Raw genomic sequence first — 22,655 nt, forward strand, 5'->3', positions numbered from 1 at the left:
TGAGTCTCAAATATTGCATTCTATATCAGTAACTTGGAGGAGCATTCTGAGGGTAATTTACATTGATAAAACATGAAGTTGTCTTAGTCGTGTGGCAAGTTGAAAAAAATGCAAGAAACCACACTAAATGCAGTACATGACCTTTCTCAACTTCACGAGCTTTTAACTCTGTCAAGCAGGAAGGCTTCTGGAGTGTCACCCTCATTTTATAAAAAAGTTCTTTAATGGGGATATGGGTGTCTTTGGCAAGGCCAGCATTTGTTACCAACCCCTAATAGCCCTTCAGTCAACTGGCTTGCTGGGTCATTTCAGAGGGCATTTCAATCACATTGTTGCTGGCTGGAGTCACATGCCATCATATAAGGTAAGGAAAGCAGGTTTATTTTTACAAAGGAACTGGATGGATTTTTATAATCAATAACAGTTTAGTGGTCACCATTAAAGACAGTAACTTTCAATTCCAGATTTATTAATTGAATTTAAATTCTTCCAACTGCCATGGCAGCGTTTGAACAAGTATCTCCAGAGCATTAAACTGGGCCTCTAGATTACTAGTTCAGTAGCATTACTACTATGCCATCATCTCCAACTAACAATTCCAGCATCAGTATACAAATCATAGAAATTTTCTCCGCTGGATAGAACTTACCATTCGTATTCCTGACACCAGATTACCACAGCAATTGCTCTGCTCAGAATTAGTTCTGATAGAGTCCCAAGAAGTCAACTTTAGGAATGTCCCCAAAACATTCCTGAAGCAGTGAAACATCCCTGCTGATTCATAGGAATTCTTGGCTTGTGAAAGACTGTAGAAGAGAAGCTCCCATCAGTAAAGGAACCAAACACATCACCATGAATACGTGGAGTCAATGTCTAGGACTGGTGAGACTTCTGGACATCGTATTTGTCCATCCTCTGCTTATAAATCTGTTGCTTTTCTAATGCCTTAGCCAATCTGAGTTGACTTGCTAACCAGCCAGCACGCTTGCTCCTGTTTTATAAGTTGTTGTGATCTTTTGAAATTTGGTCTTCTTGCATTTGTTCTGATGAGTAAAAGATACAAAGCTTCAGCAACTTGCCTCCCGTTTCAGCAGTCATCAAACTCTGCACTATCAAGTGGGAGTACCTTTATCTTATGGATGAAGGACTTTCTTGCATTTAATCAAATTAGAAATCTGATTTAAAAGCATCATCTAAAAACAATTCTTCTTCGGATTTGTTTTAAAATCCAGACCTCTGTTGAGATTTTGGTTAAAAAGAATTAAACCAGTACCCATTGAAACAATATTTCAGCCTTTTAATTAAAGGAACAGATGAATAGGCATGCATCAGGCAGTTCAGTGATCTGTTACATTTAGCTCTCCAGAATTTGTTTAGGTTTGTGCAATTCAGTTGCATTATGAATGCTTGGCTGGTTTCCAAACTTTTAAAATGAATAGAATGCAGAATTTCAGACACATTGTTGATATATTTCTAGATAGTAAAACGCACTGTGTTTGACTGACCAGAAGTGTTAATAGTGATATCTGTTTTGAAGAGTTGTTTTGAAAGATATTTTGTTTATTCTGATAAGCACTGAGAGAAAAGAGGTTTATTTCAAAGGACATTTTCGGTAGCTGTGTATTCCAGAGCTGAATGAGCTTCCAAAAGGAACAATTTTTTTCAACTGGAGTTTGTATTTTTAGTATATATAGCAAAGACTGAAAGTGCTATTATAGGACTTGTGTACTTTGTCTGTACTGTTGTTGGATTCTAACCAGGATGTTCAAATAGAAATTAAAGGACGTAGGATAGCATTTTCCCAGTTTGGAGTTAAAAATGATATTGAGCATGCTGGATGGCATTATAAGTGGCAATGCTCATGGTCAGTCGCCTAGCATATTCAGGTAGTTCTCATCTTTTTACTAGTGCAAGTGAGAAGTTGCATGAGTCATTTGCATGGCAAATGAATCAGATGCTCTTGCTACTGGCAGTGCCATCCAGTGTCAAAGGCTCTGGCACCATATTTATAAGTCACCCGGACATGATTACTCTCACTGCAAGCCAGGAGTATCACCTCAGCAATGTGGTTGTTGTCCCTTCTACTGAAAGCATGGATCCTAAGAAGGCAAAATTGCCTCTCAGCTTCATCGAATATACCCTCCATTGCTGGATGAAGAGGGGAAGAGAGGCTCTGTCTTCTTTCCAGCTGACCACATCAGCAGGCTAACCAGTCAAATTTTCCCAACCTGGGCAGAGATCATAGCACAGGTAAGTGCATTTGGCGATCAATAAAGGGATAAGCAAACCATTCCAAAGAAGGTCAGTGATCAACTGTGCTCCTCAAGGGTAAGGGACACCATATTTTCCCTGCTATCTCAAACTCGAAGGCCATCATTTAGTCTAACTCTCCACTGAAAGTGCATCTTTGCATATCACAAAGGGTGATAGATTGGTATAGTTGATATTTAAAAGGTGAATTATGTTCAAAAGTGTTTTGTTTCATTTGAGTCTTGTCGAGTTCAGAAATCACAGGATGTCAATCAATGGGCACAATGTACTCAGACATTCCTTCATGAGAGTATTTCAGAACTGGATGCTCTGATCAATTTAAACATTCAGATTAACTGTGAATTGAAGACAGATGACTAGCATTATTTAATCAGTGGAGGCATAATGACTGTAATGTCCCCTAGAAGGCCTCATCTTCCACTGCTACGTTCTGAAAAACTGTTACTTGCTCCTCCTACTTTGATTTTTTCCAGAATGGGAATTGATTACACAGTTGATGTTCAGATCATTATGATGAAATTCCAATCTTGTGTTCATATGAATGACTTGCAAGCACCACCTGGGAACTGCAGATTATTCCCTGTTCTTTTGAGTCAGTTGCTGGCTGTCTTTCCACATATGCTAAAGTTTTGCCTCTGAGCTAGAAGCTGGCTGCGTTTCTGACTGCAACAAAGGCAGAGACAGCTAGCTCCCCCTGCTCACAAAACCACTGCATCTCAGCCAGAGACAGCTGTTTGGTGCTTCTTGTGAAGGAACACCCCTCAGACAGGTACTGTTGCCTGAGTCTGCTTGTGGAAACTACCTGTGAGAAAACAAATCGTGACTGAGCCTACGCAATTACAAGCAATTGATTTTTTGAGATTGTGATGGAATGAACGTTTTCCCAAGAATTTTTTTTAAGTCTTCTGGCATCTATTCCAAAATCCCTTTATGAAAATCTAACCCCAGTTAATTCCAGGAGTCTATCTGTTTTTGACAACTTAGCACAGTCAAATAGTTTAAATGTGAGTACTAAATTAGGAATTTGCAAGTTGAAAATTTTCTGTCTTGAATATTAATTAATATTAAATTACATTATTTTTTCTTCAATGGAATAACCAAATGGATTACTAAATTTATCAAAGTCTGACTATTGCTTGTATACATTAACAGATTGTTTGTTTGTTTGTTTGCCTTTCAATAAATTTTGTCTATAGACATTAATAGATTAATCAAAACTTTCTGCGTTCAACTGACAACCCTCCAGCTGTGAAAATACTTCAACACTGACTACAAAAGCAGAATAAGGTCTAAGATTTGTCCTTCAATAACCCATGTACATATATCTACTTCATTTTTCCATTGACCGTAAAGTTCAACTTCGCAGAGTGCCAGTGGGAAATCATGTCTTGACATTTTACACTTTGGTTTCAGACATATTTTATTCAACAAAACTCCTATTACAAACTTCTATCTGAAAAAAAATCTTTTTTCCTAAACTATACCTTTGGGTAACTATCCTCTGTTACTATTTCTTATTTGATTCTAATCAGAATATTCAAAAAGAAACTATGGATGGATGTTCTCAGGGCTATCTGGAACTTTCAGTAGGTTGGTAAAGGGAGTGAATTTCACTTGCCTGATGGTGGGGTACGGATCTTTACTTACAATCTCAGAGCCTTTTTGGTGGGTCAGTTTACACGCCTTGATTACAGTTCCTTGCCAGCTGGAGTTACATTCATGAACACAATTTTGTTTGGATAAAGGGGGCAACACGTGTGCAGAAACCCAACAATATATGTGAAGCATGTACCTGGTAGGGTTCACTTCTTCCTTCTAGTTCCAGTGAGTACAAATCTCAGCAGTTATTTGGTGTCATTGTAGTGAAAATATTTTTTGCACAAGGGGCGGAGACCGAGAAGGTCAACCAGCACATGAGAAACCTCATTCACATGTGGTCTTACATTTTAACTGAAGTGAAGCACTCACTGCAGAATAAAGTTAAATAATCTGTCAAGCAGCTCCAAATACCAGTATGCCAATTGTCTCATGTTTTATTTTAAACTCTGAAAGAAGGGCACCTAAGACTCACCAACAAGTATTTCATGTTGGTGGTACTCGTTATTCCACATGCAGCCATGAAGGTAGATACACGGGCCTATGTATCTGTTATGTAAAGACGTTAGGATCAAATTGTTATGCAGGCTATAGATTCCAAGGTTTTAGTTCTATTATCGCAAGGGATAATGAAGACTGTCAAGAATCAGATTTAGCTAATTGGTATATGCGTGGAAAGCAATGTACAGAACAAAGGTGTAAAGATCTTACGGATGGCAGAATGAAGAAAAAAAGAAAACAGTAATGGGACAAAGTGCATGCACCTCACCATGTAAAGGTGCCAATGACAGAGTCTTTGATAAGGCCCCAAATGTCAAGATCTCAAATGAAAAACAAACATCTAGTTCCTGATGTATCTTCACAGACCAGAACTCTCATGCTAGCTGTTTGACCAACTTAGCCACGCATCTGTACTCCCTGAGGTTAAGAAAAATAAGGAAAAATAAGAATGTCCAGTACCAACAGAACCAAAGAAAGGAGTTTGATGGGGGGGCTGCACTGCAGAAGGAAAAAAAATCATCAAGCATTTTATCACGAAAGGGATACCAAAGGTATAGCAGCTGCCTGCAGAAGAATTAAAGATTGATGTTGAAGCTGTCTTCGTTTGATTAGGGGATTGTAAGAACTGCCGATGCTGGAGTCTGAGATAGCAGGGTATGAAGCTGGAGGAGCTAGGGATGCTGCCATCTCCTGTAGGCAGATCAGCTGCCAGATGGCTTCGGAGCCAGCATGGTGCCTCTGATATTGAAGATCATAGCAACAGTGAGCTTTATCATAACCAGGTCAGGAAAGAAAAATTGGCTCCTGTCATTTCACAAAGCTCTGGCCGCTAGTAGGCCACAATAAATGCATGTTAAAACATGCTCTCTAGAAAGAGCTAAGGAACCAATTGTAAATTTTTCCTTTGTGAAATTCAGAATTTCATTCCCTACTAACCGTGAGAAAAATAATAAAGCAAAGACATATGTCATAATTACAAAGATGGGCGTAATTTTTTTAAAAATGGAGAGAGTGCCTAGTATGAAAGGAAAATAAATAATTTGTAGTTTTAAAACTTTGAGTCCTTGAGCAGTTATAGTTGAACCTGAGACCATAGCCGTGTAAGAATCTGACTCGATATTGCCATAGAGCTCCTAAGACCACATGGTTAATTGATGCTCCCTTGTACCCAAGTCACGACAGCAGATCTTGAGCATCTATTGCATTGAAGACTCTGGCTTTTTTCTTCTGCAGTGCAGTTCCCAACAGCCTCCTTATTAGCTGGGTCTTGTACCTTCAACAGTAATTAAGTTTAAGGATGTTTCAGCTCTTGGTGAATGGATGCTTCTCTGATTTGTTTCGTCACTAGAGATGTCTTTCATCTTTTCAGAGATCGTAGGAACTGCAGAATCTGAGATAACAAGGTGTAGAGTTGGATGAACACAGCAGACCAAGCAGCCTCAGAGGAGCAGGAAAGCTGACATTTCGGGCCTAGACCCTTCTTCAGAAAAGTCAGCTTTCCTGCTCCTCTGATGCTGCTTGGCCTGCTATGTTCATCCAGCTGTACACCTTGTTATCTCTGTCTTTCATCGTGATGAGAATGAATCGGGGGAAAGGGAATCTTCGGTTACCAACCAATTGTTTTTTGCCTCTTTCTATGGTGCTGTAACAAGCAACATGCTTTAATATGGTTCAGCTGTGTATTTGCAAATGTGACTCAGTTGTCTTTAGTTATAGGCAACTTTTAATGATGAATGCAAGCATTCTTTTATACAAGTGTAAATCAAAGCGGGATACACAAATAACTTAATGCCTGACTCACGTGTCTAGCTAAAATTTCTTTAGATAAAGTGGTAATTTTGGTTCAAAAGATTGGTTTATTCCAAATTGGTTTCCTGAACTTATCCCGACCTGTGGTTAGATGATTGTGTGACATCTCAAAATTACACTAGTGAATTCACCAAAACCTTTACAGGAACACTGCAGTTTTTCTAGTTCACCGTGGACCCGGAGAGCTAATAAGGAGGCTGTTGGGAACTGCACTGCAGAAGAAAGAAGCCAGGGTCTTCAGTGCAATAAGCGCTTGAGATTTGCTGACGTGACTTCGGTACAAGGGACCATCAATTGACTATGTGGCCCAGGGAGCTCCATGGCAATATCCAGTCAGATTCCTAAATAGGAAGTGATTTCACTCTCTCACTGTCTAGCCTGTCTGTGACACAGATAACAGATTCTGAAGGTTTATCCTAGCTATTCCCACAATGGTCATGACACTTGCATTTGACACATACCCTAGATTCTGCGCATTCCATAAATATTCATTTCCCAGAATCAGCTCCAGGGCTGGCCATTGGGTGACCAGGGTACCCCTAGAAAGCATAGCTAATAATCTCAGTGTACAATCCTTCATCTGTTAGGTCCAGCATTGAACAAACAATTTTGAAGATATGCTTTTATTGCTTCAACTGCTCATTAGGAGCACTACAGTATTTTCCAGACTAGGTCTCCAGAACAGTGATTGTTAGCTATGTATTCAACAACCTTCTAAACAATGGAGTGAGAATAAAGACAAAGCAAAGAGGACTCTTATGGAGTCACAGGTAGATAGGATAATGAAGAAGGTGTTTGGTATGCTTGCTTTTATTGGTCAATACATTGAGAATAGGAGTTGGGAGGTAGTTTTGTGGCTATACGGGACATTGGTTAGGCCACTATTAAAATACTGCTTGCAATTCTGGTCACTCTGCTGTAGGAAGGATCTTGTGGAACTTGAAAAGGTTTAGGAAAGATATGCAAGGACATTGCCAGGGTTGGAGGGTTTGAGCTATAGAGAAAGGCTGAATAGACTGGGGAACATTGAAGGCTGAGGGTTGACCTTATAGACGTTTACAAAATCATGACGGGCATAGATAGGGCAAATCAACAAGGTCTTTTCCCCTCGGTGGGGGAATCCAAAACTAGAGGGCATAGTTTTAAGGGTGAGAGGGGAAAGATTTAAAAGGGACCTAAGGGTAACTTTTTCACGCAGAGGATGGTGCATGTACAGTATGAACTTCCAGAGGAAGTGGTGGAGACTGGTACAATTGTGACATTTAAAAGGCGGGTGGATAGGTATATGAATAGGAAGGGTTTAGAGCGATAAAGGCCAACTTCTGGCAAATGGGATTAGGTTTATTTAGGGTATCTGGTTGGCATGGATGAGTTGGATCGAAGGGTCTGTTTCTACATTGTACATCTTGAAAGCAAGGAAAATGTAGAATCTGACAAATGCTGCAGTGGGCATTTGCTGATATCGAGAATACTTAAGCAGCCAGGATGTGGTGAGATAAGGTAGATAGGCCCGAGAGAACCTCATTGCAGCTAAAATTGATGGTGAATGACTTCGCATTAAAATATGTGAACAACCTGAACTGCATGATTATTGTGGCTTGTGTTATTGTCTTCATAGGAATGTTTGCTTTGGGGAGGTGATGGCCTAGTGGTATCATCACTGGACTATTAATCCAGAGACCTCGATAATATTCTGGGGACCTGGGTTCAAATCCACCACAGCAGATGGTGGAATTTGAATGCAAGAAATATCTGGAATTAATAGTCTAATGATGGCTGTCAATCCATTGTCGATTTTCAGGAAAAACCCATCTGGTTCACTTATATCCCTGTAGGGAAGGAAACTGCCATCCTTACCTGGTCTGGCCTACATGTCACTCCAGACCCACCGCAATGTGGTTGACTCTTAACTGCCCTGTGGGCAATTAGGGATGGGCAATATATGCTGCCTAGCCAGTGACGCCCTCGTCCCGTGAATGAATAAAAGAAAACTGTAAAACATTAATGTACTTTAGTTTACAATTGATTATAAATTAGATTATTCCCTTTGCATTAATAACATCCTATCCTGTTTCTATTCAGAGCATCAATATAGAATTATGCAGGATTACATGATGGGGAGGTTGGAATTTGTACATATATGATACAAAAATTAGTTTGATTGACTACCGAAACCCAAACATCAAGCTTAAATACCTCGCGAACTCACTGCAATCTCAGCCAGAGACTGCTGTTTGGTGTTTTCTGTGAAGGAACACACCTCAGGCAGGTACTGCTGCCTGAGTCTGCCTGCCGAAACTACCTATGAGAGAACAAATCGTGACTGAGCCTCACCCCTTCTCTTCCCTCCCACAACAGCGATAGGGTTCCCCTTATCCTCACCTACCATCCCACCAGCAGAAGATCATCAGACGCCATTTCCACCACCTCCAGCAAGATGCCACCACCAGACATATATTTCCCTCCCCTCCCGCATCTGCCTTCCGCAGTGACCATTCCCTCCGGGACACACTGGTCCACACTTCCTTTACCCCCAATACCTCCCCACAGCCCTACAACACCTTTCTCTGTAACTGGCAAAGGTGCAACACCTGCCCATTTACCTCCTCCCTCCCCACTATCCAAGGGCCCAAACATACCTTCCAGGTGAAATAACACTTCACCTGCACTTCCAAGAATCTGGTCTACTGCATTCGTTGCTCACAATGTGGTCTCCTCTACATTGGAGAAATGAAGTGTAGTCTTGGTGACCACTTTGCAGAACATCTACATTCTGCTCGCAAAAAAGATCCTGAACTACCTGTTGCCTGCCACTTCAATGCACCGCCCTGCTCTCTGGCCAACACCTCTATCTCTGGCTTGCTACAGGGTTCCAGTTAAGACCAACCCAAGCTGGAGGAACAACACTTCATTTTCCACTTGGGGGCCCTACAGCTGTCCAGACTCAATATTGAGTTCAATAATTTTAGGACCTAAACTCTCCCATGTCCCAGCCCCCCACCCCACACACCAGGCCTTGTTACCACATAGCCTGCCACTACACACGCACTGTTGCTAGTCACTAACAGTCCCCATTAACAACTATTCACCCTTCCAGCCTGATCGTTAGCAACTCCTTTGTCTGTCCAACTGTCTTTGGGCTCTATCCTGTTGTTTACTCCCTACCGCACCCAACTCCCTATTTTCTGCATCTCAACTGACGTTTTCCGAGCCACCATCAGTTCTGAGGAAAGATCACTGGACCTGAAACAGTAACTCTGTTTTCTCCTCCACAGATGCTGCCAGACTGGCTGAGCTTTTCCAGTAACTTTGTTTTTGGTAGTGTAGTTGTTCTTTGCTGCTCCAAATGGTAGCATGTGAGCATATATGGAGTTTGTGCTGCACAGGTTAATCTCTAAAGAAAACAGAAGCCTTAACAGCGTAAAAAAACAACATAGTACAGTCATATAGAGTGCTACATTAATGTCAAGCGTCAATGTTATTTTACTTAGCTTTTCTACCTGTTATGTCTGGATACTATCTCAGCAGTCGAGTTTGAAATACCCACTTCTGGTTTTCTAATTTCTTTCAAATTACTCCAATGGCCATAATCTGGTGATCCAGCGTATAGATGCTCTAGGCAATTAGGGGTCTGCTGCAAAGCTACGGTCACAGTTTTCTCAGTCTGCATTGATGGAGGCCTTTATGTCACAGAAACATACATATGAGTATATGACATTGGAATAGAAATAGACTATTTAGCTGCTCAAACCTATCCTGCCATTCACTATGATCATAGTTGATTTGTTTGGATTTTAAATTCCACATTCCTATGCCACGGATAAAGCTTGATACCCTGCCTAACAAGAATCTATCCACCCCTGTCTTAAAAATATGCAATGACATCACTTTCATTTCCTTCTAAGGTAGAGAATTGTAAATCTTTGAAAGGAAAATTTGTTTTGCATCGTCTTTGGCGAAGACAGAAAACAATTTTTTTGTTGACTTCATCCATCATTTCCTTGTTATCTATTATTAACCCCCCATCCAGTTTACTCACTCTTCTTTTTAAATACCTATCGAAATTCTTGCTATCAATTTTTTATGTTCTGAGCTAGTTTCCTCTCAATGTCCAATTTTTTTCTTATGATTAACTTTTAGTCTTTGTCTGCTATTCTTTGTATTCTGACCAATAATCTGACCCGCTACTCATCTTTGCCAATTCCTTAAAGTTTTTTGCTTTTCCTAATGGTGAGTTCTTCCTTTACAATTGTTCTTCATAATAAATATCCTGAATGTCCTTCAAGGTAGCAACTGGTGTTTTGGCCTGGGAGCAAGAGCTGTCCAGCTCCAAGAATGTGGGTGTCACTGGCACATCCCTAAATGCCCTTTTGAAGTGAGTGCCTCACTGAACCATTGTTTTTGAGGATAATTAAGAGTCAAACACATTACAAGCAAGGATGGAAGATTTCCATCTCTATCGGACATTAGTGATCCAGATAGAATTGTACAAAAACAAAGTTGCTGGAAAAGCTCGGCAGGTCTGACAGCATCTGTGAAGGGAAAAACAGAGTTAACATTTTGGGCCTGGTGACCCTTTCTCAGAACTGATGGTGGCTGGGAAAACATCACTTTATATGCAGAAAAAAGTGAGGGGGATGGGGTGGGAGTAAACGATGGGATAGAGCCTAAAGAGAGAGAAGAGCAGTTGGATAGACAGAGTTGATAATGATCAGGCTGGGAGGATGAATAGTTGTTAATGGGGACTATTAGTGATTAGCAACAGGTGGTGTGTAGTGGCAGGCTATGTGGTAACAAGGCCTGGTGTGTGGGGTGGGGGGCTGGGACATGGGAGAGATTAGGCCCTAAACTTATTGAACTCAATATTGAGTATGGAGAGCTGTTGGGTCGCCAAGTGGAAAATGAAGTGTTGTTCCTCCAGCTTGCATTGACGTTCATTGGAACACTGCAGCAAGCCAGAGACCGAGATGTTGGCCAGGAAACAGGGTGGTGCATTAAAGTGGCAGGCAGCAGGTAGTTCAGGACGATCAGAAGGTAGATGTTCTGTAAAGTGGTCAACCAGTCTGCACTTCGTTTCCCCAATGTAGAGGAAACCACATTGTGAGCAGATTCTGGGAAGTGCACATGAAGAGTTGCTTCATGTAGCAGGCATGTTTGAGCCCTTGGATAGTGGGGAGGGAGGAGCTAAATGGGTAAGTGTTGCACCTTTGACTGTTACAGGGGAAGGTGCCGTAGATGTAGGGATATGTCGGGGTGTAGGAAATGTGAACCAGGATGCTCTGGAGGGAATGGTCCCTGCGGAAGGTGGACATGGGAGGGGAGGGAAATATGTGCCTGGTGGTTGCATCTTGCTGGAGTTGGCAGAAATAGCATCTGATGATCGTCTGGATGTGGATGCTGGTGGGATGTTAGATAAGGATAAGGGGAACCCTGTCACTGTTGTGGGAGGGAAGAGAAGGGGTGAGGGCAGAAGTGTGGGATATTGGTCGGATCTGGTTCAGAGCCCTGTTGACAGCAGAGCTGGGGAATCCTCTGTTGAGGAAGCAGTTGAACTTTTCAGAGACTCCCTTGTCGAAATTGGACTCATCTGAACATGTGCAATGGAGACGGAGGGTCTGAGAGAATGGGATGGAGTCTTTACAGGAAACAGAGTGTGAGTATGTATAGTCCAGGCAGCTGTGGGAGTCTGTGGATTTGTATTGGATATTAGTGGCCAGACTATCCCCGGAAATGGAAACAGAAATGCCAAGGAAGGGAAGGGAGGAGTCAGAATAAATGAGTGCAGTTTGGAAATTGGAAGCGAAATTGATGAAGTTTTGCAATTCCAGACAAGAGAGGGCAGCAGCGCCGATGATACCATCAATGTATCGGAGAAAGAGTTGTGGGTGGGGTCCAGAATAGGACTGGAACAAGGCATGTTCCACGTACTCCATGAAGAGACAGGCATGACTAGGCCCCATACGGGTACCCATGGCCAGCCCCTCTTACCTGAAGAAAATGAGAGGAGTTAAAAGAGAGGTTGTTAAGGGTGAGGACAAGCTCGGCTAAGCGGACAAGTGTGGTGATGAGTGGGGATGGGTCAGATCTTTGCTCCAGGAAGAAGCGGAGAGCCATAGGACCCCCCTGGTGGTGGATGGATGTGTAAACACATTGACCATGCATGGTAAAGAAAAGGTGGCTAGAACTAGCAAATTGGAAGTTTTGAAACCGGCGTAAGGCATCAGAGATATTGTGGATGTATGTGTACAGGGATTGGTCCAGGACAGAGAAAACTGAGTCAAGGTAGGAGAAGATCAGTTCTGTGGGCAGGAGCAGGCTGAAACAAGGGTCTACAGGACCGCCCTGTTTGTGGATTTTTGGAGAAAAGATAGAAACCAGCTGTGTGGGGCTGGGGGACTATCAGCTTAGAAGCAGAGGGTGGGAGATCACCTGATGAAACGAGATCAGTTACCGTAGGAGATACAATGACTTGACCTGTCTTGGTGGTGGCATGGCCCAAGGGAAAGTAGGAGAAGAAATCAGAGAGTTGACGGTCAGCATCTGCAAGGTAGAAGTCAATACACCAGACCACAACAGTACTACCCTTATCAGTAGGCTTAATAACAAAGTCAGGTTTAAATCTGAGTACATGGAGTGCGGTCAGTTCGGAGGGAGAAAGGTTGGATTTGGTGAGGGGGGGCAGAGAAATTGAGGTGACTAATATCGTTGACAGTTCTCAATGAACAGATCGAGTGCAGGTAAAAGGCCAGAGAGCGGGGACCAGGTGGAGGCAGGGTGTTGGAACTGGGAAAAAGGGTCTGTGGGATGGGAAGAGCTCTCTTGTCCAAAGAAATGAGCACGGAGGTAAAGACGATGCAAGAAGAGTTCAATGTCATGTTGTGCCTGAAATTCATTAAAGTAGCAACGCAGAGGTATAAAGCTGAGGCCTTTGCTGAGTACAGAACGTTCAGCATCGGAGGTTAGAAGGTTCGAAGGGATGGTGAATACCCGACAGGACGTGGAGCTGGGAGAGGGGATGGAGTCAGAGGGAAGGGGAAGAGAGGAATGTCCAGAGGGCCATGGGTATCTCTGAGTTGTTGCAACTTGCGGGCCTTGATGCCTGAAAGGAAAAGAAAAAATTTTTTGTTAGCATGACGAGTGAGCCGGAGGCTGAAGAGGAACTGCGGACTGGTGCAACCCTGAGCCAGTGTGTTGTGGTTGAAGAGAAAGGTTGAGAATGTGCATGTGACACTGCATGGCACTGAGTGTAGATGTCCAGATGTGGCGAGAGCAGCCATCTATTGAATGTTGAACATCACAGAGATATCTGTGACCCTGTGAGGATCCAAAACATGAAGGATGTAACTTCAAGATAATAAAATGTGAGGCTGGATGAACACAGCAGGCCAAGCAGCATCTCAGGAGCACAAAAGCTGTTTCGGGCCTGGACGCTTCATCAGAGAGGATGTAACTTCAGTTAGATTGTATGATAGCCAACACTGGTTAAATGGTCATCACTGGGCTATTTTTTAAGTTCAGCATTTTTTGATTGAATTGATATCTCAGCATCTGCCATGGCAAGATTTGAACCAATGTACCAAAAGTTCAGCCTCGGGTCCTAGATTACTCATCTGGTTACAATGCCACTACTAGAGAAGCACACCAAGATACTGTGGTCAAAAAAGTTTCAAACATCTTTTCAGACTGTGAAAGTTGTCTTCGTCCCAAATTTCAGCAAGCCCTTCAGGTAGCAATTGATTGGCCTGGGAATGGGTCCTGCTTCAAGCTGATGATTCGGGAATAGAAAGGCTAGAATGGTAAATTACCACCAGCAGATACTGTGCTGTAAGAAGGAAACACTGGGTTTACTCGTGGCTCTTCAGTACAAGTATATTTCCACCATGGATACGGGGAGACACTGGAATATAGTGATTGTAACACCCCAACTACTGTGGTACATTATTGATCAAATTGTAAACCTGATTAATTTTAAAAATTGTGACCCATGGAGGAGTAGAACTCAAAAAGCGAACAGTACTTTCCTCCAATCTTGCTCACTACAACTTACAGACATATAGTGCTGCGAAGTTGGGTAGAATGCTTGTGGATTGAAAGACAGCAAGTTAGAATTTGGTGTTTGTAAAATGTTAAGGATTAAAAGCTGTGCATGGTCCCTATAAACGATTATGTACTTTTTCTATGCTTAGAGATTCAAAAAGGATGTCTGTGGACAGCAGCTTGTGGTTTTGCTTGTGCACAACAAGCACTCGAATTGAAACATTTGTTATGAGGCCATACAGTTAGCAGGCCATGCAGCAGTTTTGTTTTGTGACCCGGACAACAAGTTCTGAATTTCACCTAACAATTTGCATCAGGCACTTAGGCATCAAAAACTACTTTAATTTAAACTGATGGTTTTGACAAAGTAGGACCAATCCTATTATAAGAAATTGCTATATTATCAAGGGTATAAAAGGAGAGGGCAGTTGGAAAATCAAGGAAACTAACTGCCTTCTGCTAAAATTAACAGCTTTTGGCTTGCAAGAGAGAATCACTCACCCTCACAGTTGTATCTAAGTTTAAGAGAAAACACGATCCAAATCAAAGGCACCTACGACACAACTATTTAATATTCCTGACAGAACACTTGACGGAGAAGGCACAGAGGGGTTTATTCGGTTTCTTAATCGTTCAATTAGAGTTAGATAAATAAATTGTTGCTTGTTGATTATAAATTGAATGTCAGGGACTTGTTTTATTTAACCAGTAGATGTTGCTGAGAAGCAGGTTACAGCTCTTTTCACACACGCTTTTTTAACAGATTATAAGGCGAAGTACTTCTCTTTGGGTGTTTCGATTTTAATTATCAGAGGAGTCAGCCTCCTTCTTATAAGAGATTAGGACCTCAGGTACAGGATCTGACCAGCTCGTGTCCGGGATTTGAATGGAGCTGAACGAATTTGGATAGAACTGAATAGATTTGGACGGATCTGAACGGATCTAACAAATTTGGACAGATTTGAACACGTTTAGAGTACAAAAGGCCCCAGCAGATTTAAACAGACTTGGGAATTAGTGTCCTATAACTTTAAATAAAACTTAGGTGAGAGTGGGAAAATTTGTTTAACTTCGGTTACTTGACTTTGCTAAAGTGGGGAAATGGTTCTTAACATTGCTAAAGAGGTTCTGGCGGTCAAAATTGCCTCCCAAATTTGCCAAGAAAGTTTGGAAAGACAAAGAATGGGGACACTTTTGGAATTTGCAAACAGACTAGAATTGGGTTTAATTAGGGCTAAGAAGAAAGCTGAAATTGCAACTGAGTTAGGCAAACATTTAGGTATATCGAGAAACAGCCAAGTGCAGTGGAGTTAGAAAAAAAAATTGCAGATTAGATGATTAGTGTTAGAAGATAAAGAAAGGTATACAAGATTCTTAATCAATGAAAAAGAAAGGAAACCCAGGGCAGAAGAGAAGGAAAGGGAACTGAAATTATTTGAATTATGGTTACCAGTAGAGGAAAGACAGAAAAAGAGAGAGAGGGTTTTAACATTAGAAGTTGCAAATTAGACAGGATAGCCCACTTAAAGTGATAGAAATAAAGGTAGAAGATTAGTGAGGAGAAGAGTGATGATGAGCAGATCCATCGTCACCAAAGATCTGGTTGGGATATATGCAAATATATCAAAACATTACCAAAATTTAATGAACACGATGTCGAAGTCTTGTTCGCTTCCTTTGAGAAATTGGCTAAACAGATGAACTAGCCAAAGACTATATGAGGAATGTTAAATTCAGACTGTTGGCAAGCAGGGCACAGGAGGTATTTGCAGCGCTCTGAGAGGAGGTGTCAAGGGAATATGAAGAAGTAAAATAGTCTATTTTGAGTGCCTACGAATTGGTACCAGAAGCATATAGACAATGGTTCAGAAATGTAACAAAGGAACCAGGTCAGAAAGATGAAGGAGTTGAAGTTCAGTTAGCTGACACTCTGTTTGAAAACATGGTAAAGGAAAAACCTAAGCAGGTAGAGAATAGGCAGAATTTAGTTCCGAAAGATTAATCAAATTATAACAGAAAAACGTGTCGAAAAGGATTTATATTATCAGAGTGTATTTGCAAATGCTGTTACTGTAATGATAAAATCTTAAGGTGGAAATGGAGACCTTGGCAGACTTGTGCAGATGAGAAATGTATGTAACTTCGCCAAAATGTTTTTTGCAGGTAAAATGCAGACAGGATATATTGCTGCTAGCACACTAGTTATTTTTAGGAGGACTTCCAGGTGTGAGAAAGAGTCAGGCTAAGTTACAGAAGCATTTCTATTGGCCTTGATTACATAAAGATGTGGTTGAAATTTTGCCATACCTGTCATGTGTCAGATGGTAGGAAAGCCACAGACAGTAATAAAATCAGCACCTTCGATGCCAGTTCCCACAATTGAAGAACCTTTCACGTGGGTTATGATTGATTGCCTAAGTCCCCTCCCTAAAATCAAAAGTGGGAACCAGTATTTGTCAACCATAGTGGATATGACTACCAGGCTTCTGAGGCAGTTCCATCAGCAATTGTCAAAGTAAAAAAGTTTATGGAAGAGTTGCTTGTTTACTTTACCCGTTATGAAATAACCAGGGAGATTCAGTCAGACTAAAGATCCAATTTTATTGCCAAACTTTTTAAGGAGGTCATGGATAGTTTAGGCATCAAACTCTTTAAATAAAGTGTGCACCTTCCTGAATCCCAGGGAGCATTAGAAAGGTGACATCAGGCCCTAAAGCAATGCTGAGGGCTTAAGGCCAGGGTTACCCAAATGATTGGGATAAAGGTATCCCATTTAGAATACTTGCTGTTAGAGATGTTCCAAATAATCAATTCAGTTTACTCCATTTACATTGATACTCAGACATGAAGTAAGAGGGCCTTTAAAATTAATTAAGGAAAAGTTGATGGGTCCAAAGTTAGAGATCTCACAGTTGAATTATGTACCTGATATGAGAGAAAGATTAAACAGAGTAGGTGAATTAGCTAGACAACATTTGAAGGTGGCACAGCACATAATGAAGCAAGAAGCGGATAAGAAATCTAAAATTTGTACATTATCACCATGGGGATAAGGTATTAGGAGCTGTTACCAATGGTAGAAGATCCCTTCGAAGCAAGTGGCCCCTATCAGATTGAGAGAAGAAGTCCACTCAGGTGAGTTATCTGGTAAAGATGCCAGATAAGAAAAAAAATTATCGGATCTGTTGTGTGAACATGTTGAAACAATACTATGGCAGGGAAAGAGAGCTGGAGAAGCGCGTATTAGCTACTGACACTCGGAGTAAGGGATCAAATCCAGAAGATTCAGTTTTTAATGTGCCTCAGAATAGCTGGAATAATGAGGAAGCCCTTAATGAATGGGATAGGGTAGTGAGCTATCTGTCCAGGAACAGAGAACTGAATTGGCAGGCTTGTTATTATGCAACAAGGACATATGTCGAAATAGAATGGGAGGACTAATGCCATAGCACATGAGGTTGATGTAGGGAATGCTGTTCCCAGAAAACAGCACCCTTACAGACTTAATCCTCTCAAAGCAGCTCAGGTTCAGAAGGAAGTGGAAACCTAAGAAAACATCATAGATCCAAGTCAAAGCAAGTGGAGTTTGCTGATCATGTTGGTTCCCAAACCTGATGATACTCAATGATTCTGCATGGATTATCGGAAGGTCAACGTGTGACCAAATCTGACTCATACCCAATTCCAAGGCTGAAGTATTGTGTGGAAAATGTAGGACAAGCCACTCACATCACAAAGTTGAACTTATTTCATGGCTACTGGCAAGTTCCTTTGTTGGAAAGAGCAAAAGAAGCTTCTGCTTTTGTAAACCCAAATCGGCTATATCAATTTAAAGTGATGGCCTTTGAAATGAAAAATGCCCCAGCCTCTTTCCAAGTATTTATAAACAGAATTATTGAAGGATTGACTAATTGTGTCGTCTACATAGATGATTTAGCGATCTTTAGTCATCTGTGGGAAGATCACATGGAGAATTACGGGTAGCAAAGTTGGCCATAAACTTGGCAAAAACAGAATCTGCAAAGGCGTAAGTGACGTTCTTAGGGCACAACATTGGACACAGGCGGATGACACTGAGAAACATGAAGATAAAGGCCATCGAGGAATTTCCCAGACCATCCTCAAAGGAGTAAGTGCTGTGATTTTTGGGACTGAGTGGGTTCTACAGGAAATTTGTACCAAATTTTAGCAGCATTGTGGTCCTGTTGATGGATTTATTAAAAAAAAACAGGAAATTTCGATGGATGGATCAGTACCAGGAGGACTTTGAAAATTTAAAAGCAGTGTTAACTACCAAACCAGCTTTAGCCATGCCAAATTTTTTGAAACCCTTCAAAGTTGCCATTGACACAAGCAATGTAGTTAATGGAGCTGTGTTCTTGCAGGAGGATGACTGTGGAATTGAAAAGCCAGAAAAAAAAATTCAACCTTTGAGAGTGAGTTATTGTGTTTGGTAATGGCCTTACAACATTTTAATGTTTATATTGCAAACAATGCATCAGAGACATTTTTGGAAAGATTAAGGACAAGGATACCAGATTATTTTGTTGGAGTCTTATATTATAAGCGTTTAAATTACAAATTGTACATGTTGCAGATTGTGAAAATATTATTATGGATGCTTTATCATTGGTTTAAAAGATAAACGTTAATGTAAGATAGAAATGGTAGTGTTCGATGTTATATATAACTAGAAATAGTATGAAATGTGTAACTGTAGATTAATGAGATGTGGATATAGTAATATAGTGGAGTTAGGATTTTTTAAAAATGAAGCCATCTTTTCATGATCATGGTTAATTTTTCCTTAAGGGGGGAGGTTTTAAGAAGTTGAGTAGAGCATTTATGGATTGGAAGGCAGGAAGTTAGAACTTGGTGTTTGTAAAATGTTAAAGGTAAAAGCAGTGTGTGGTCCCTTAGAAAATGATATGCTTTTTCTATGCTTAGAGATTCAAAGTAGATGCCTGTGGGCGACAGCTTGTTGGTCTGCAGGTGCACAGCGAGCACTCAATTTGAAATATTTATACCAATAGGCCATATAGTTAGCAGGCCATGCATCATTTTTGCTTTGTGACCCAGACAACAAGTTTTGAATTTTGTCAAACAATTTGAATCAGACACTTAGATACCAAAATCCAATTAAATTTAAATCTGATGGTTTTGACAACATAGGACCAATCCTAGTGTAAGAAATTGATATGTCATCAAGGATGTAAAAGGAGAGTGCAGTTAGAAAAAAAATCGAGAACTAACTGCCATTTGCTAGAGTTAGCAGCTCTCAGCTTGCAAGAAAGAATTGCTCACTCTTATAGTTTTCTCTAAGTTTTCAAGAAAGCAGTATCTAGATCAAAGGTACCTATGGCACAACTAGTTAATATTCTTGACAAAACATTCAATGGGGAAGATACAGAGCATTCTGAAAGACACATAACCTGGCTGTAATTTCAAGACACTAAAATCTACTTTTAGTTTTTTTTTGTGTACATGGGACTTGTATTTATTGGAACAGCATACAGTTCAAATCTTGTTTTATTCAGGAATAGTTTGTATTTACAAGGGGTTTATTTGGTTTGTTAATAGTTCCGTTAATTTGTTCTCTGTTAGAGTTAGATAAATAAATTGTTACTTGTTGATTGTAAAGTGAGTGTCAGGGACTTGTTTTATTTAACCAGTAGAAGTTACTAAGAAGCAGGTTACACCACTTTTCACGCTCCTTTTCAACAGATCTTAAGGTGAGGTGCTTCTCTTTGTTGTTTCGGTTTTAGTTACTTAGGGGGAGGGTGCAGTGGGGGTCAGTCTCTGCCTGATGACAATAGCTATCTTGTAAGAGATCTATTTCTGAGAGTAAATGGCAATTTGTTTCTGTGGGTATTGCCAGAAAGCTATGGACAAATCAACCAAGAAATTAACTATTTTTACACATATCCTCCAACCTCTAATTTTCAGAGTCTTGGTACAAAAAGTCATAAAGTAGTATGACTACTCTTGCCTCAAAATGTCATGGTTCTTCGAGTTCATGGAATTGTAACATGATTGTCTGACCCCACTCTAAAGTGAAATTTGCTACCTTTGTGCTTACAGCTAAATGAAAAGCATTTAATTACCAGATTTTGATAAACAAGGGCTATTGGCCAAGGACTTAATTTCCCTTTGAAAAGCACATTCATGGTTTCCAGAAATTTTTCCACGATTAAAGTCTGAGATATCTGAATCTGCAATTTGTGAAGTCCCTTTATATTTTAGAGTGTTTTCAATATTTGCTTGACTAAGATTTGAAGCCAAGTCCTATTGGCTTTTATATATTAGCCATTAGATTCTTTCATCAGTCTTTCAAATTATCTCTTGAGCTACATTCTTTTATTTCTTGTTTTATTAAAATCTAAACCATTTCTCTCCAGTACTTCCATAGAATCAACGCCTAGAGAATATGTATGTTTGCAAAATGCTGAGTTAATGTACTTTGTAGAGAATGTAATAGTTTTGAATAGTTAGGACAATGGTTCACAATATTACCCATCATGTTTTGCAATGAAATGACTTCAACTATGAAAGCAATATTTGTATATTATTAAGGAAAACAGCAAAAGATTATAACGTCAGCTAAAGCCGCATGGTTCAGTGACGAAGTCTAAACCTTCTTTCAAGATAATGTGAATCACAGCATTTCCTGCAGAGTATAAACATCTATACCTGGGAATTGGCTACTTGTGACAATATTACTGAAGAAAACAAAAGAAAGATGGATATCTTTCTGGCAGATACAAATCATGCATTAAACAAAAGCCACCGAACATATATGGGCATTTCATTTTTGAAAGGAACTTAGAAAGGAGAGTATGGCTGAAGTAGTCCGTGTCCATGTAGAGCAAGAACTTGATAATATCCAGGCTTGAGCTAATAAGTAGCAAGTAGCATTCGTCTGCCCAAATGTCAGATAATGACTACCTTCAACCAGACAGAGTCTAACCACCACTGTTTGAATTTCAGTTCTATTACCATTGCTGAATTCCCTTCTTTAAAAGTTCTGGGAGTTACCATTGATCAGAAACTGAATACACCAGCCATATACTGTGGCTCCAAAAGCAAATCAGAGATTACAATTTCTTCAGAGACTACGACTTGCCTCCTATTTTCCAAATGCTTGTCAGTGATCTACAAAGCACAAGTCAGGAATGCAATGGAAGTCTTTCCATTTGCCTGGATGAAGATAGCTCCAACAACATTTAAGAGGCTTGACACCATCAAGTACCATACAGCATTCTTACCTCGCACCCATCTACCCACTTTGATTTGCACTTCCTTCACTACTGACAGTGTTAGCATTATCTCACATGGTACACTGTCATAACTCCTCCAACAGCATATTCCAAACCTGCAGCCTCTCCTATCTAGAAGGACAAGGGCAGCAAATGCATGGGAACAGCACCACCTGCAAGATCTCCTCCAACCACTTAACTTGGAACTATATCACCATTCCTTCACTGTTGGTCAACATCCTGGAGCACCACTCCTCTTCAGCACTGTAAGTGCTATGTTTCAAGAACTACAGCAGGTCACCACCACCCTATCCAAGGAATTAGAGATGTGCAATAATATTCGCCTAGCAAGCAGTACCCATATCACAAATAAAAAGCAATGAATAAATTGGCCCCATCCCTTTTAGGAAGGCGTATAATATTGAACACATTGGAGGCCTGCACTGCAATTGAAGGCCAGAAATCCCACTAATTGTCACAGGGTGATCTAAAGAATGAGAGCAAGAGCCTGATCAATGTGAAAATAATTTAGAACTACAGGAGCCAGTCATCTCTATTGATTGTACGACCATAATTACTAACTTAATATATATACATGTATAATAGCATAGGTGTTGGTGGAGACGTTTGTTCGTCATAATGGAACATAGTTTACCATTTTTGATGCTAGTTATCTAGGAGTTAAATTGTTGCTGTATTTTAATTATTTTCTTCTCACGAGCTTTTAAATCTAGAAGCATATTTGTAACCATTTCAAACCTGTGTCCATGTTAAATTTCAATTAACAGTAATAGTCGTCTGATTGAATCACTTTGTCCTCTTGTAATTCACAAATTAAAGAACTACAAGTAAAGTGCCCTGTAAAGATAGTAATCCCCATATCTAATTGGACTCTGAGTGGCTTGCGTTAAGAAGAATAAAATGATACTCTCCAATTTAAAGGGAAAATCTTTGAAACAGACACTGTTTATATAGAAGGCCAATTACCTTGAAATGAGGCATGAGTTCAAATGATTCTAAATGAAGATAATCCAAGAACAGAGAATGCAAGGTACTACCTGGTTTACTGAAAACCAGTTGGCTCATGGCATGCCAACTCCAGTTTAAAAACGATAAATACCATATTAAGAAAATAAGCTGAGGAAAGAAACGTAAGAGCCAATGATCAACTGGTTGTTAAAAGAA

General features: G+C 40.4%; 1 protein-coding gene across 3 annotated transcripts in view; it reads left to right on the forward strand.

The window, feature by feature from the left end:
* Window positions 1-22,655, forward strand: part of acox3 (acyl-CoA oxidase 3, pristanoyl) — a 182,939-nt gene that overhangs the window by 73,326 nt on the left and 86,958 nt on the right. The window lies entirely within an intron of this gene.

This window comes from Stegostoma tigrinum, chromosome 1 (assembly GCF_030684315.1).
Source record: "Stegostoma tigrinum isolate sSteTig4 chromosome 1, sSteTig4.hap1, whole genome shotgun sequence".
Classification (NCBI taxonomy): domain Eukaryota; kingdom Metazoa; phylum Chordata; class Chondrichthyes; order Orectolobiformes; family Stegostomatidae; genus Stegostoma; species Stegostoma tigrinum.